Genomic DNA, 12517 nt, shown 5'->3' with positions numbered 1-12517 from the left:
GCGTTTCTTTTTGTATTTCTTTTCAGGGACATTTTGAGGATGATGACTTCTTATTGAGGAGACGTCACCTACGATGACGCTGGCGGAATATAAGCGTAGAAAGTTAAATTATCAGGAAACCTCATCTGAAATGACGCTTGCTGAATATAAACGTAGGCAATGGTATGGAGTTTCTGCTCCACATGAGGTAAGTGAAGAATCTCCTCTAGAGATATATGAGAAGTATTATAAACACACACCACCTAGTTTGGAACAAAAACTGAGAATATTGGAATGCCAAAAATTATTTAATGATGATGATGATTAGTCTTGTAGTGACTCTCGGTTCCAGACAGAATTTGTAGATGACCATGTGGATGATTGTGTAGATGATTTTCCTAATTCCATAGATGAATCTATCTCACAAGATAATTCACTGAACTTAGAGGTTGTTTCTAGACCCGTAGACTTCCAAAAGTTACCTAATTTAGGGTTAGAATTGTGTGCTTCTAAAATTTTATTGGAGTACTTTGCATCTAAATACCCAGAGGACTTGCCTATTCCTGATACAGTGCATCAGCCGATTGATAATTCCCCAGTCTCAATAGAATCCCCATATTTTGTTCTTTACGCACTTCCTTGTGTTGTAAAAACTTGGTTTGGAGGTAAGTCTCTGTTTTTGATAGTTTCAGTGTATCCGCATCGTTATAACATAAATGTGAAACTGTCATTTGTAAATGTTGTATTTTGGGTTGAACCTCAAATTTTCAGGTTGTTAGTTTATGGGGATCCCTTTTGTATATTCAAGTAGGTGTATTTTTATTTTATTTTTTATATTTTTGTTTACTTTTTGCATCTTATGATTTTCCCATCTTAAGTTTTGCGTTGGATGACTCAATTACATTGAGGACAATGTAATATTTAAGTGTGGGGGAGTGGTTAACTTTTTACTTTATTTTTCAGGAATTTTCTTGAAAATCGTGATCAGCTGTGTAGCGGGTCTTAAAAAAATTTTGTTGTTAGGGTTATGACCAGCTGTGTAGCGGGTCTTTTTCATTTTTTCTTACATGTTATTGTCAGCTGTGTAGCGGGTTTTGAAAAAAAAAATTATGATAAATTGTTGTTAGGGTTATGACAAGCTGTGTAACGGGTCTAAAAAAAATTTAAAAAAAAAAGATAAAAAAAAATTATATGACTAGTCTGATTCAGCAATCAGACGTGAGTATCGAGACACGAGTCTCTCATCGAATTCTCAACAGAGAGTACTTTCTCTCAGAGTACATGTAGATATGCAGTCTCACGACTGGACAACGGCATATCTCATGAATACTGAATACTTTCAGTGATTATTTCTATATAGCATCACGTGATGGACGGCTCCTAGATAGCTTGCTCTGCTAGTATAGAGCGATAACGTCTTCAGGAACAAACAACGAGTTTACCCTGACTATATAAAAGATATGACTTACCGACAAGCTCATATCGGGATGATTAATTCTCCTAGACAACTTGCTCTACAGTATGGAGCCACAAAGTGAATTATTCCTAATTGCTCATATTCCATGGTCGAATCCACAACTGGTCCCATGGAATGGCGATAACAATTGTTCTGATTCTATGATCGAATCCACGGCTTGATCTCATAGAATAACAATAACTATATTATCTCATTACTCCGATTTCATGATCGAATCCACAACTTGTCTCATAAATGGTAATAGATAAATCTTAATTACTCCGATTCTATGGTCGAATCTACGATCCCATGGAATGGTAATGGTCACTTTATTATTCTGAATTCGTAGTCGAATCCTCAGCTGATCCTATGAATTAATAATAAACATCTTATTACTCAGTTTTGTGAATTATTCTCCATCGAATTCCACAATTAATAATAAATAATCAACAACCGGGCGTCTGAGCTACCTGTAAGTAAGCCCCGATTCAAATGGTAAAAGTGTATTCAACGATGATACACTAACAGTCACCGCACGAACGAGTATTTCAAAAATACAACGTAACGATGAACTTATGCAAAATAGAGAAGAAAATAATAAATAATTAAAATATTGACCAAGGTGCTGGGAGCACGGACACACGACCAATCGACCGTGTCGTGGTCAATCCCACGCCAGTTTTATATTTTAATGCATTTTTATTATTTTTCATGATTTGATGAAAATTCCCTCATTTTATCAAATTTCCTTCGTCTCGAGGAAACTCCTCGGTTTCATGGTACTTCCATAAATCCATAAAAAATAATATAAAACTAAGGAAAGGACTGTGGGGCGTGGTCCATGCCTTGGTCCCAACCGGCCCCACACCCACGGTTCCTTATTATTTTATTATTATTATTATTATTTCTCTAATTTCATGAAAGAACTCCTTGATTTCATGGTATTTTTGCATAAATCATCAAATAATAATAAAATAATATAAATTATGAAAACTTATGGGACCGGGCCTTGGCCGACCGGCCATGCCCTAGCCGGTCCCACACGCCCCTTTGTTTTATTATTTTATTATTAGTTTTCCTTGAATTCATCAAATTCCTTGATTTCATGGTATTTCTCTCAAATTTGGAAAAATTCCCTCAAATCATCAAAAATACTTAAAAAATATTAAATAATTATGAAAACTCGTGGGACCGGGCCCAAGCCGGCCGTCCATGCTTCCACGGTCCCACACGCCCTTGTTTTATTAGTTTAATATCTTTTGCTTCCTTGAACTCATGAAAACTCCCTAAATTCATCAAATTTCTCAAAATTTATGAATTTTTCATAAAATCATTATAAAATTAGGGAAACTTGTGGGACCAGGCCCTGGCCGCCCAGTCATGCCTTCCACGGTCCCACACGCCCTTGTTTTATTATTTTAATATCTTTTGCTTCCTTGAACTCATGAAAACTCCTTCAATTCATGGAAACTCCCAAAATTCATGAATTTTTCATAAAATCATCAAAATATTATAAAATTAAGAAAAAGGCACCACGGGACCGTGGACACGACCAGCCGACCATGCCTTGACCACGGAGGTCCAATGCCTCCTCATTCCTTATTTTATAATTATTTTTCATCATCTCATGGTGTTTTTCCTCAGTTTCGTCGAAACCCTAATTTTGGCATATTTTCTCGAATTGATGCTCAATTGCACGCCAGAAAATATCAAAATTCTCAGGACTGAGACGCGGACGCCTTGGGGACACGAGCATGCTATCTTGACCGACCAAGATTGGCTCTTTGGCTCACGGAAGCCGGTCCCATCAATTTTCACAGTTTTGACCTAATTTGCACAATTGCTCGTATTAGGTCCAAAACTCTCCCAAACACTTTGGATTTTCATGAAGTGATCGTCAGGCGGTCACGGGATAACCCAGGTCCGGTTTCATGACTCCATGGTCGGTCCCTCGCCTCGTCATAATTAATTAGGTTTTCTCACCTAAGGCTCAGACGAGCATCTTTTGAATAAATTATTAAACCAGCATTTAATCATTCTTCCACCAACAAATCGTCAACTCTTCAGTAGTTCTTCGTATTTTCTCACGTGACATGGTTGATTCACGGTCCCATGTAGTCGCTCCCTCCTTCGTCCCATGGTTGAAATTCTGACGAACCATGAATTGATCATCAATTGATCAAATTAGGGTTTCTGAATCCAAGGATCATCATTCCAGATTCTAACCTTAATAATTTTATGACGACCTCATGGTCATTAATTTTATTAATTATGCTCGGTTCAACGACCAATATTCTAATTAATATTTTTGGTACGCTGCCAATAATCCATCAGATGAGCAACACATGCTCAGACGATCAAATATTCAACAATTCATCACATGAGCAACACTTGCTCAGATGATAAATATTTGCTCAAACCAAGGAATATTGGTTCAACAATCAATATTCAACGCTCCATCGAATGAGCAATACTTGCTCACTTCAACGTAAGAACTATACCTCTGTCTCATGACATGTTCAACTCATGAGTTTCAGAAAATCATATTCAACTTATCAACTACATGGACTCATCGTCCCATCAAACCACGAAGTCATCAATTGACTAACATGCCACGAGAAGTCAATCGTGTCACTTTGGGGGATATCACTTAGGGTTTTGGTATGGCGGTCTACGGCACGTGTGTTCAAACACACGATGGAATGTGAGCAAGTCGTGCAATCAGTTGAAGGAATTCACGAGGTAGTGGGCGGAAAATTGACCAATTCTCCACACGTTGAGCAATTGGTTTCAAACACGATCTCCACTTCCCCACTCCTGGATTCCATCAACTGTCACACTTCATGGGATCATGGTGTCTAAAATTCCAGCAATATAAATAAGTCTCTGAATCATGATTGAATCATCGTCATCAGTATCATCAATCTCACGTCAAACTAACAACACGAGATCATCGACTCATCAATTGAGCAACTACTCTAAATTGAGCAATATCAATCACTCAGAGCTTATCGTATTCGGAATTCACACACCCACAATCTTTGATTACCATTGATTCCACACATTTCTCAGCTTCCCTCCTACAGATCAACCCATCCTCTCTTGTGACCGAATTTACTCTGGAACGGTCATTGTCTTGATTTAGGCCGGATTACTACAGATTGATCTCTCGAATCTAAAGCACCCCCTTTGCAACGGTGCATCTGTGTGAGGTTTAACATTTCGCTCGGTCCGAGGAGTCTCCTCCGTACGGTCGTCTCCTCAATTCCTTGAAAACCAACAAATCGTTTTTCCCCATCTACAGATTGGCGACCACAGTGGGAGATTAATCTCTCGGTTGCAATCTCACAATTTCACAAGATGGTTGATCTCAGGTCAGGTTCAGTTACGAATCCTAACACAAACCGTGCTAGCACTAGCAACAACAACAATCGGAATATCCCGGAGACAATTCCGACCTCCAACACTGATGGTGGTGACACTACTCCTCCTCACGCCGAAGGTCATCCATTGTCCGGACGACACCCTGAAGAAGTCAGAGGAGATCCACCGCCTACCATTGATGATCTTATCAAATCGCAGGAGACTCTTGCAAAGAACCAGACTGACATGGCTGCTACACAGAAGGAGCTGTGTAATTATCTCAAAACTCTTACTGACAAAATTTCAGAGAAGGCTCAAGAGAAGAGAAAGGAGAAGGAGAAATCCTCGGACGACGGTCCTGAAGTAATTCCAATCCATACAGTAGAAGACGACGAAGTCCACAAAACTGCTGCAGACAACTCATCAGCAAAGGGATCACCGAATTTCATCACTCGCGAGGATCTGGAGCACCTCTTAGAGAACCAGGGAAAAGGAAAGACATCGCATGACCATCGTCATCAACCTCCTTATCCTGCCTCTACGCAGAGGATTCCACTCCCCAAAGGTTACGTTTCTCCAGCTTTCACCTTGTATGATGGAACTGGCAATGCTCGGGAACATGTCTCTCGTTTTCTCGAAGCCTTGGGAGAACATGAACATAATCATGTCGTCCGTCTCAAAGAATTCTCAAAATCTCTGAAAGGCAGGGCATACACCTGGTATAACATCACACCAGGGACCATCAACAATTGGGGAGAAATGGTTAACGCATTTTACAGGAAATACTTCTTCGTGTCAGAACAAGTCACCCTCTCAGACCTTGGAAGAATGTTTCAGAGGGTCAGTGAAAATCCCAATGATTATGTGAAAAGTTTCAGAGTCCAAGCCCTGGATTGTCATGACCCAAACGTCACGGAGCAACAACTGGTGGATTTGTGCATCAATGACATGCTCCCGGTCTACAGGGCCTTGCTAGAAAACATTAGATTCCAGACTTTCTCAGAGCTTCACGAAGCTGCGAAGAGGTCGGCAACCACTGCACCCGCTCTTTTGGAAAGAGCAAAGTCAACAAAGACTGAAGATTCAAAAGACACTCGAGGAAGCAGACGTCTGATCAACAAGCAGTATAACCTGCAACCTTCAACAAATGCTGTCGCGGAAGGGAGTAAGCAAAAATCAGAACCACAACACAAGCAGACTTCCTCCACCCCTTCAAAGACACACAAGAAGGAGAATTCGAAAATCCCTCCTCAGCATACGGAAGATCCAGAAGCACCTGATTTTCCATGTTCAATGGAAGAAGTTAATGAACTACTCGATGCCTGGACTCAAGACGGCGCAATCAAATTGCCTTATGTCAAGAAAGAACCAACTGAATAGGCCATGGAAAATCCTCGGTATTGTCGCTTCCATAGATACGTCAGCCATCCCACGAGTGATTGCAAAATTTTGAAGCGCATATTCAAAGAAAAAGTCGAAACAGGAGAGCTCAACCTGGGGACTGAGGGGGTGCACAAAAAACCCCTCCCAGTCAGAACTTTTACCATCTCCGAACCTCCTGTCAAGGAAACGGTCCAATCTCTGATCGAACATGTCTGCGAGCTGTTGTATCTTTCGAAAGCTCAAAGGAAAGACATGTTTGCTGCACTGAACCACATCGTGTCCGGAAGACGTCCGCTGATCCAAGAGACTACACACCGGACCTTCAGCCACACGACACAGAAATGTATGACTGGGGACTGCTCACCACAGTGCACATTAAAGGAAATGAGTTCAAGAGGGCGTTCATCGATGTTGGTACCGCCGTCAACATCATCCCTTTGAAAACTCTCAGAGCTGCTGGTATTACTCGACGGGAAGCCACCCACGCTCCCATAGCAATCAGGGACCACGAAGAATCTCCAGAAACGCATACGGCTTCATCACTCTCAAAGTTACGGAAAGATCGATCTGCACTGAGGCCAAGTTTTTCATAATCCGGGAAGACCCTGGATACGACATGGTCCTTGGGAGAACTTGGATTCATGCTGAAAGGACAACGATGCCTTCAACACATCCTGTCATCGACAAGGATTCCGAGTCGGAAGACGAAGCAGAGGACGCACCACCGTTTGAGCATCTGGAAGAAGTAAAAACTCTGATGGGACTTACGCAGGAACTTGGAGATAATCCGCACACCTTTGTCAGAAGGTTTCGAGCTCAGGCAAGTCTTATTCCTCCTCTTGCTCCAATATTACCAATGTTCAAATACGCTACTATGGTCCAGGACTTCTCCCCATGAATAATTTAGCAGTCATCAAAATACGAGTGGGTAACTTCACCTCAGCAATATTACACTCAATGGTTGGGTTCAGAACTTCTTCAAATCGGTCACTCCATCGAGAGGTTTATTGCTGAAGACTTGGCTAAGCATGATCAACACTATGCTGGATACTCTCTTCCGCGCGAGTGTCCATACGGGCCACAATCGAGGAATTCCATCAAACAGGGAATTCCGAATCAGCGGAAGATATTCAAGGCACGATCGACCAAGCCTAACAAGTTTCATGAAGGGGACCTGGTTCTCAAAGCAGTTCAGCGCGGTCTTCATTCTACAAGGAACTCCAATTGGGAAGGACCATTCATGGTCGCTGAATCCGTGGCCGGAGGATACTACAAATTGACCAACACAGATGGCAGAACCCTACCAGTAATTCACGAAAATTGGCTCAAGGCGTTTATCTGAAATTATTGGACATTTAAGGTATTGGGCGTTTGAAGCACTCATGGTGTTGGGATTTAACATTTAGGATTTTCTTTCATTTGTATTTCAATTCCTCCAAAACATTTGCAATACTTGCAATCAGTATTTGAATTCAGCAATTTATCAAAATTCAGTTCATATTTCGTAAAAGAAAATCTCTATCAAATCTACAAGAAAATCCTCAACCATCAGTCAATCCAAAACCATCTAAATATCAAAACCCAAGTATAAACCTCACATCTCTCAGAAGTTCAAGAGATCAGCAAGAAAAGGCTTTCGCTCATCAGCATCCTTCAAGATTTGCAAAGCCGCCCTCTCCTTGTTCAACTCCTCGGTCAGCTTGGCAATCTTGTCCTCCTTCTCCTTCACAGCATCGTTTGGAAAGGGTATGTTCTTCTCACATGAATCCTTGATAACGTTTATTTGCTTACGAAGCCATTTCACGTTGAGGCCAAGTCTTTCTGAATTCTCCAAGTTAAACTCCCAATCAAAGAGTATATCTGGAGTCACGGTATTCCTGGGTCTCGTATGCATATCACTCACGACACGCAAGATAACGCCTACTTGCATGATTAAAGCATAAGCACGCCCAGGGTTCCTGTCAACGATCATATGGCCGAACTTCTTCCATATCGTCTCATACAAGCGTGCATATCCAATGGGAACGCTGAATCCACCGACCAGTTCATGATACGGGAGTGAAGTGTTAAAGGGAGGATCGAAAGCGACCCCTGCAGTTGGATATTCATACACTATTATACGGTTCTCGGTCACTGGAGTGGCTCCACGACTAAAGCAACAGTTCCTTCGGTATTCTCCGCTGCTGTCTCGGTTTCTTCTATCACTGAGGCAACAACCATCTGGGTTTCCATAACAGCAGTACCTTCTCATGGCCTTGAAATGCAGGGATGGTTGTCTCTCATCAATAACTCCGGAATGGTTAGAGTTATCATCGTTGGCTCCAGTATCCTCAACTTCGGTATTTAGCACCTAATACGAAGATTACATGAGGTTAGAGTCACGAATCCAAAGGAGATTATGAAACACAGTATACCAGCAAGGCAACATCATCAAGGTTCATCATACTACATTCAAGCACGAGCAAATAACATGAAAGTCATGAAAACACATTTTACGATGAGTCCGTCTGAAGAAACTGAACTCTGCCCTGTACTAAGACGAACTGGGAGCAATCTACAAGGAATCTGAGGATGGGTCATATTCCATTCTCTTCGTATGGATGTCCTCTATGACATGTCAAAATTTCATGACAATCCGATGAACGAGCGGTAGATGTGGCCAAAATATCAAGTGATGCGCAATCTGAAAAAGTTCTGGAAGTCTCCTGGAAGTTTACTATTTCGCCTTTTTCAGGCTCTGAACGTGCTCAAAACTTAAAAATCTTCTTAAAGCTTGGAAATTTTCCGGGCTTGAATTTGCACATGCAGATCATCAAAATCCGACTCCGGACGAAGATTCTACAGCGTTTTTACTAAAAGCTGGGTTCTGAATTTTCTGACGACGAAATTCGACTAAGTTTTCATATATTCACATGGGTTCTCATTCATTCATTCACAAGTCAGCACTTTTATACTTCTATGAAGAATATACAGGATATATACTTACTTGAGGAGTCTCCAAAGTGTCCAAGGGGTTGGAATTGTCCACATCAACGACAAGAGGAACATCACTTCCATCCGGCTCCGAATCTTGGGAATTACCTCCATTCCCCTTCCCAGAGGATGATTGAGTTCCAGAATTCTCCATCTCCATGACGACATCCTCCTGTACACGTCCTTTACAATCAATATTTTCATCCATGAAGCACCACATTTGAACATGTGAAGAAATACTTACAGTTTCTTCGTCACTCAAATCAGCGATTGCTTGTTCAGTAGCAGAAAATTGAAGACCTTCAAGACTCGATGGAGTAAAATTCTGCAACAAAATTAACAACGTTGGCTTCATGATTCTAATGTTAATAGCAATGAAAGTCACGGTGAGAAATATTGGGAACTCACCAAAGCACCAACTGGGGACTTTACGGTATTAGGTAACAGCTTATAACCTTTATGCCTGCCTTCTCCGCCATGAATAACCGCCTCAGTCTCTGAGAAATCTACACCGATTCGAGGTCGTATATTACGACCGTCCTGTGGTGAAATCCAGTAATATAATCAGAATACAGTTCTTATAATTTCGTGAAGATTATATGAAGAAACATACCTGAGAGCATCCTGGAGACGACTTTCGTTTATCACCAGAAAGATACTTCAATCTTGGTCGACTGGAAATCATCTCAGCCGAAGGAAGATCCTTGAATGGAGGTCTGGGAAATCTTACAAAGCCACGCAAACGCCCAAGTTGCTGGTCCCAGAATTCTACATAACCTGGGGTTACATAGGCGAATCTATCAGAACCAGGAAACCAGTAGCTACTCCCTTCCACGTGAGTATGATCCAAATGAGTCCTGAGTTGCTCAACTGATGGCTTCCTTCTCTATGGTTGGAACACACTGATCCATACCCATTTGTCGAGCTCTATCAATATTTACTCCTCCACTGAAAGCTCTCCAAACGTGACTGATAGCAAATGACCAGGAGTGCAACTCAACATGAAAGATCTTTCGCCATCACTCAGATGCGCACCAGACGTCAAACTCGTGCCTTCTCCAGTATTGAAAGTCATCGGCTGAGAAACATAATCAGGGACTGACACCCACGGGCGAAAATTGAACTCAGATTCTTCATCTAACACATCAATAAAACGTATTTTAGAACGAGGCTGCTTGGTGGACCAACGCATGATCCTAGCATTATCTTTCTCAGGGAAAGTATGGCGCGCATCAGTATTCGGTCCTTGCAGAACATTACGTGGAGTAGGTGCATAATTCTTAAAATGCTCCCACATCAAAGCTTGAAGAAACATCGTGTTGGCATAACACTCAATCTTCATAGAGCCGTTCGACACACTGGAGTCTATAATCAAGGAGTCCAGGTTGTAATACAAGGAGCCTAAGAATAAACTACCTATCGGAAGTTGCTCACCTTGAGCCATCTTAATAGCAAAGGGAATCACAAAAGGCTTCAACAAGTTTCCACTGTCTTCAAAAACGTCTCTGGACAACCATAAACATAAGAAAGCAGCAATGGGTAACATACCGTCGATGGGTTTATCAGAAACCTCGTCTTTGGGCCACCAGTGTGTCAACCAGGAAGCATAGCATCCTTTACTACCAGCCTTATTCGCTTTCTCCATTGCAGCTGTCAAGACATGAGAAACGACGGTCTCCTCATCTGAAAGATCCCCAGGAAGATTGCCCGTGATCGGGAGATGCATCAGAGCCGCCACGTCTTCCAAGGTAATGGTAAACTCTCCCCATCTACATATGAAAGTGTGAGTGGGAATGCACCAGCGAGCAAACAGAGCCACAATACCACTTGCGTCATGATAAATGAACAACTCTCCAGAAGCTTGAATAGCTCTCGTCACCTGCGCCTGGTCGAGCATAGTCCTCACATGAGGAAAACCCAACATATGCCTCGCCCAGCCGGCAAATTTCTCCAAAGGTCGTCGAGAAAGCTTAAACTCTATGATTGATGAGGCGAAGACCCCTCGTTCAAGACAAAATCGAATCACTGTCTTAGGAGTCACCAATTTTCTTCTGAGTAACAGTTCTGGGATTTATCAAAAGACGATACACTGGGGATTTCAAATGTTGCTCAGCTCCTGGATATCTTTTTCAAAGAATGCATCATCTATGTTCGGGACATTCTTAATCCCAGGGATTTCGTCTTCGTCTCCCCCAACGGAAGTTTTCCATGCATGTCTCATCTCTGGAGATACCATCATCAACGCACATCTCTTCCCTCGAGGCGTCGTCAGCTTGGGAATTGGACATCTTTGCTAAGTAGCTGAAAAGGTTCACACTACATTCTACTTCAGTATGCCGTCCAGATATAAATCAAGGAAATACAAGCAAAAATGGTAACTCTTAACTCTTACCTTTTATACTTCCACTAACAATAGTGATAGTAATGCTAGAGTTAACACCTCAAAATCGTTCGTCTCTTCGAAAACTGCAAAAACGAACGAAACTTTATTTAATTTCCGAAACTGATTTTTCATGAAATCACGGACACAATTTTCATAATGTGAACATTCACACAACTGACCTATGAAGTTTACAACAATAAAATATTTCATCATAAATATATGTCTATCTTCGAAGGTTCCTCAAAACCCACGTTTCTGATTTTTCGAAAAAACAGCAATTAATGCAACTTGCATACATAAATTCTCAAGATTTTATCTAATGAAAACAAATCATGCAAATAAAATATACATCATATTTTACACAATATATGTCACGGCTACATATATATAAAAAAATTATTTTCCTTCGTATCGTCGTTATTTGTCTTTAAAACGAAGGTTTATTTCAAAAAATATGTGAAAGCTCACATCTCATACATATGATAAAGTTTTGTATTTACATGAAAGCTCATAAGCAAAATTTTATCACTGGACACAAGTTCATCATACATATTTTCCTTCGTGTCATCATTATTTGTCTTTAAAACGAAGGATTTTCCATTTCATGAAAATTCACTTCTTTTATGATGAAACCTTGGTAACATGAAAGCTCATACACTAAGTTTTATCACTGACCTAGGTTCATATTAAAAAAAAACTCTCCTAAATCAGGGATTATAGTTAGTTTTCAAAACTAACGATCGAACGAACATACGTTTTCAAAAACGAGGGTTTTTCATAAAACTCACACTAATATACACACATGTATATAACTTCATCATGATCAAAGCATGAACAACTCATGAGGATCATAAACATCAGCAAAAAAAAAAACGTACCTGGGAGCGCCGGCCGGAAATTGGCCGACGGCGGACCGACGCGGCGGGAACTCTCCTTCCTGGCGTGAAGGTGATGAAGGTGCTGGTCGTGTGTGAAAAAAA

Source organism: Papaver somniferum, chromosome 3 (assembly GCF_003573695.1).
Source record: "Papaver somniferum cultivar HN1 chromosome 3, ASM357369v1, whole genome shotgun sequence".
Lineage (NCBI taxonomy): Eukaryota > Viridiplantae > Streptophyta > Magnoliopsida > Ranunculales > Papaveraceae > Papaver > Papaver somniferum.
This window is presented reverse-complemented; position numbering follows the sequence as displayed.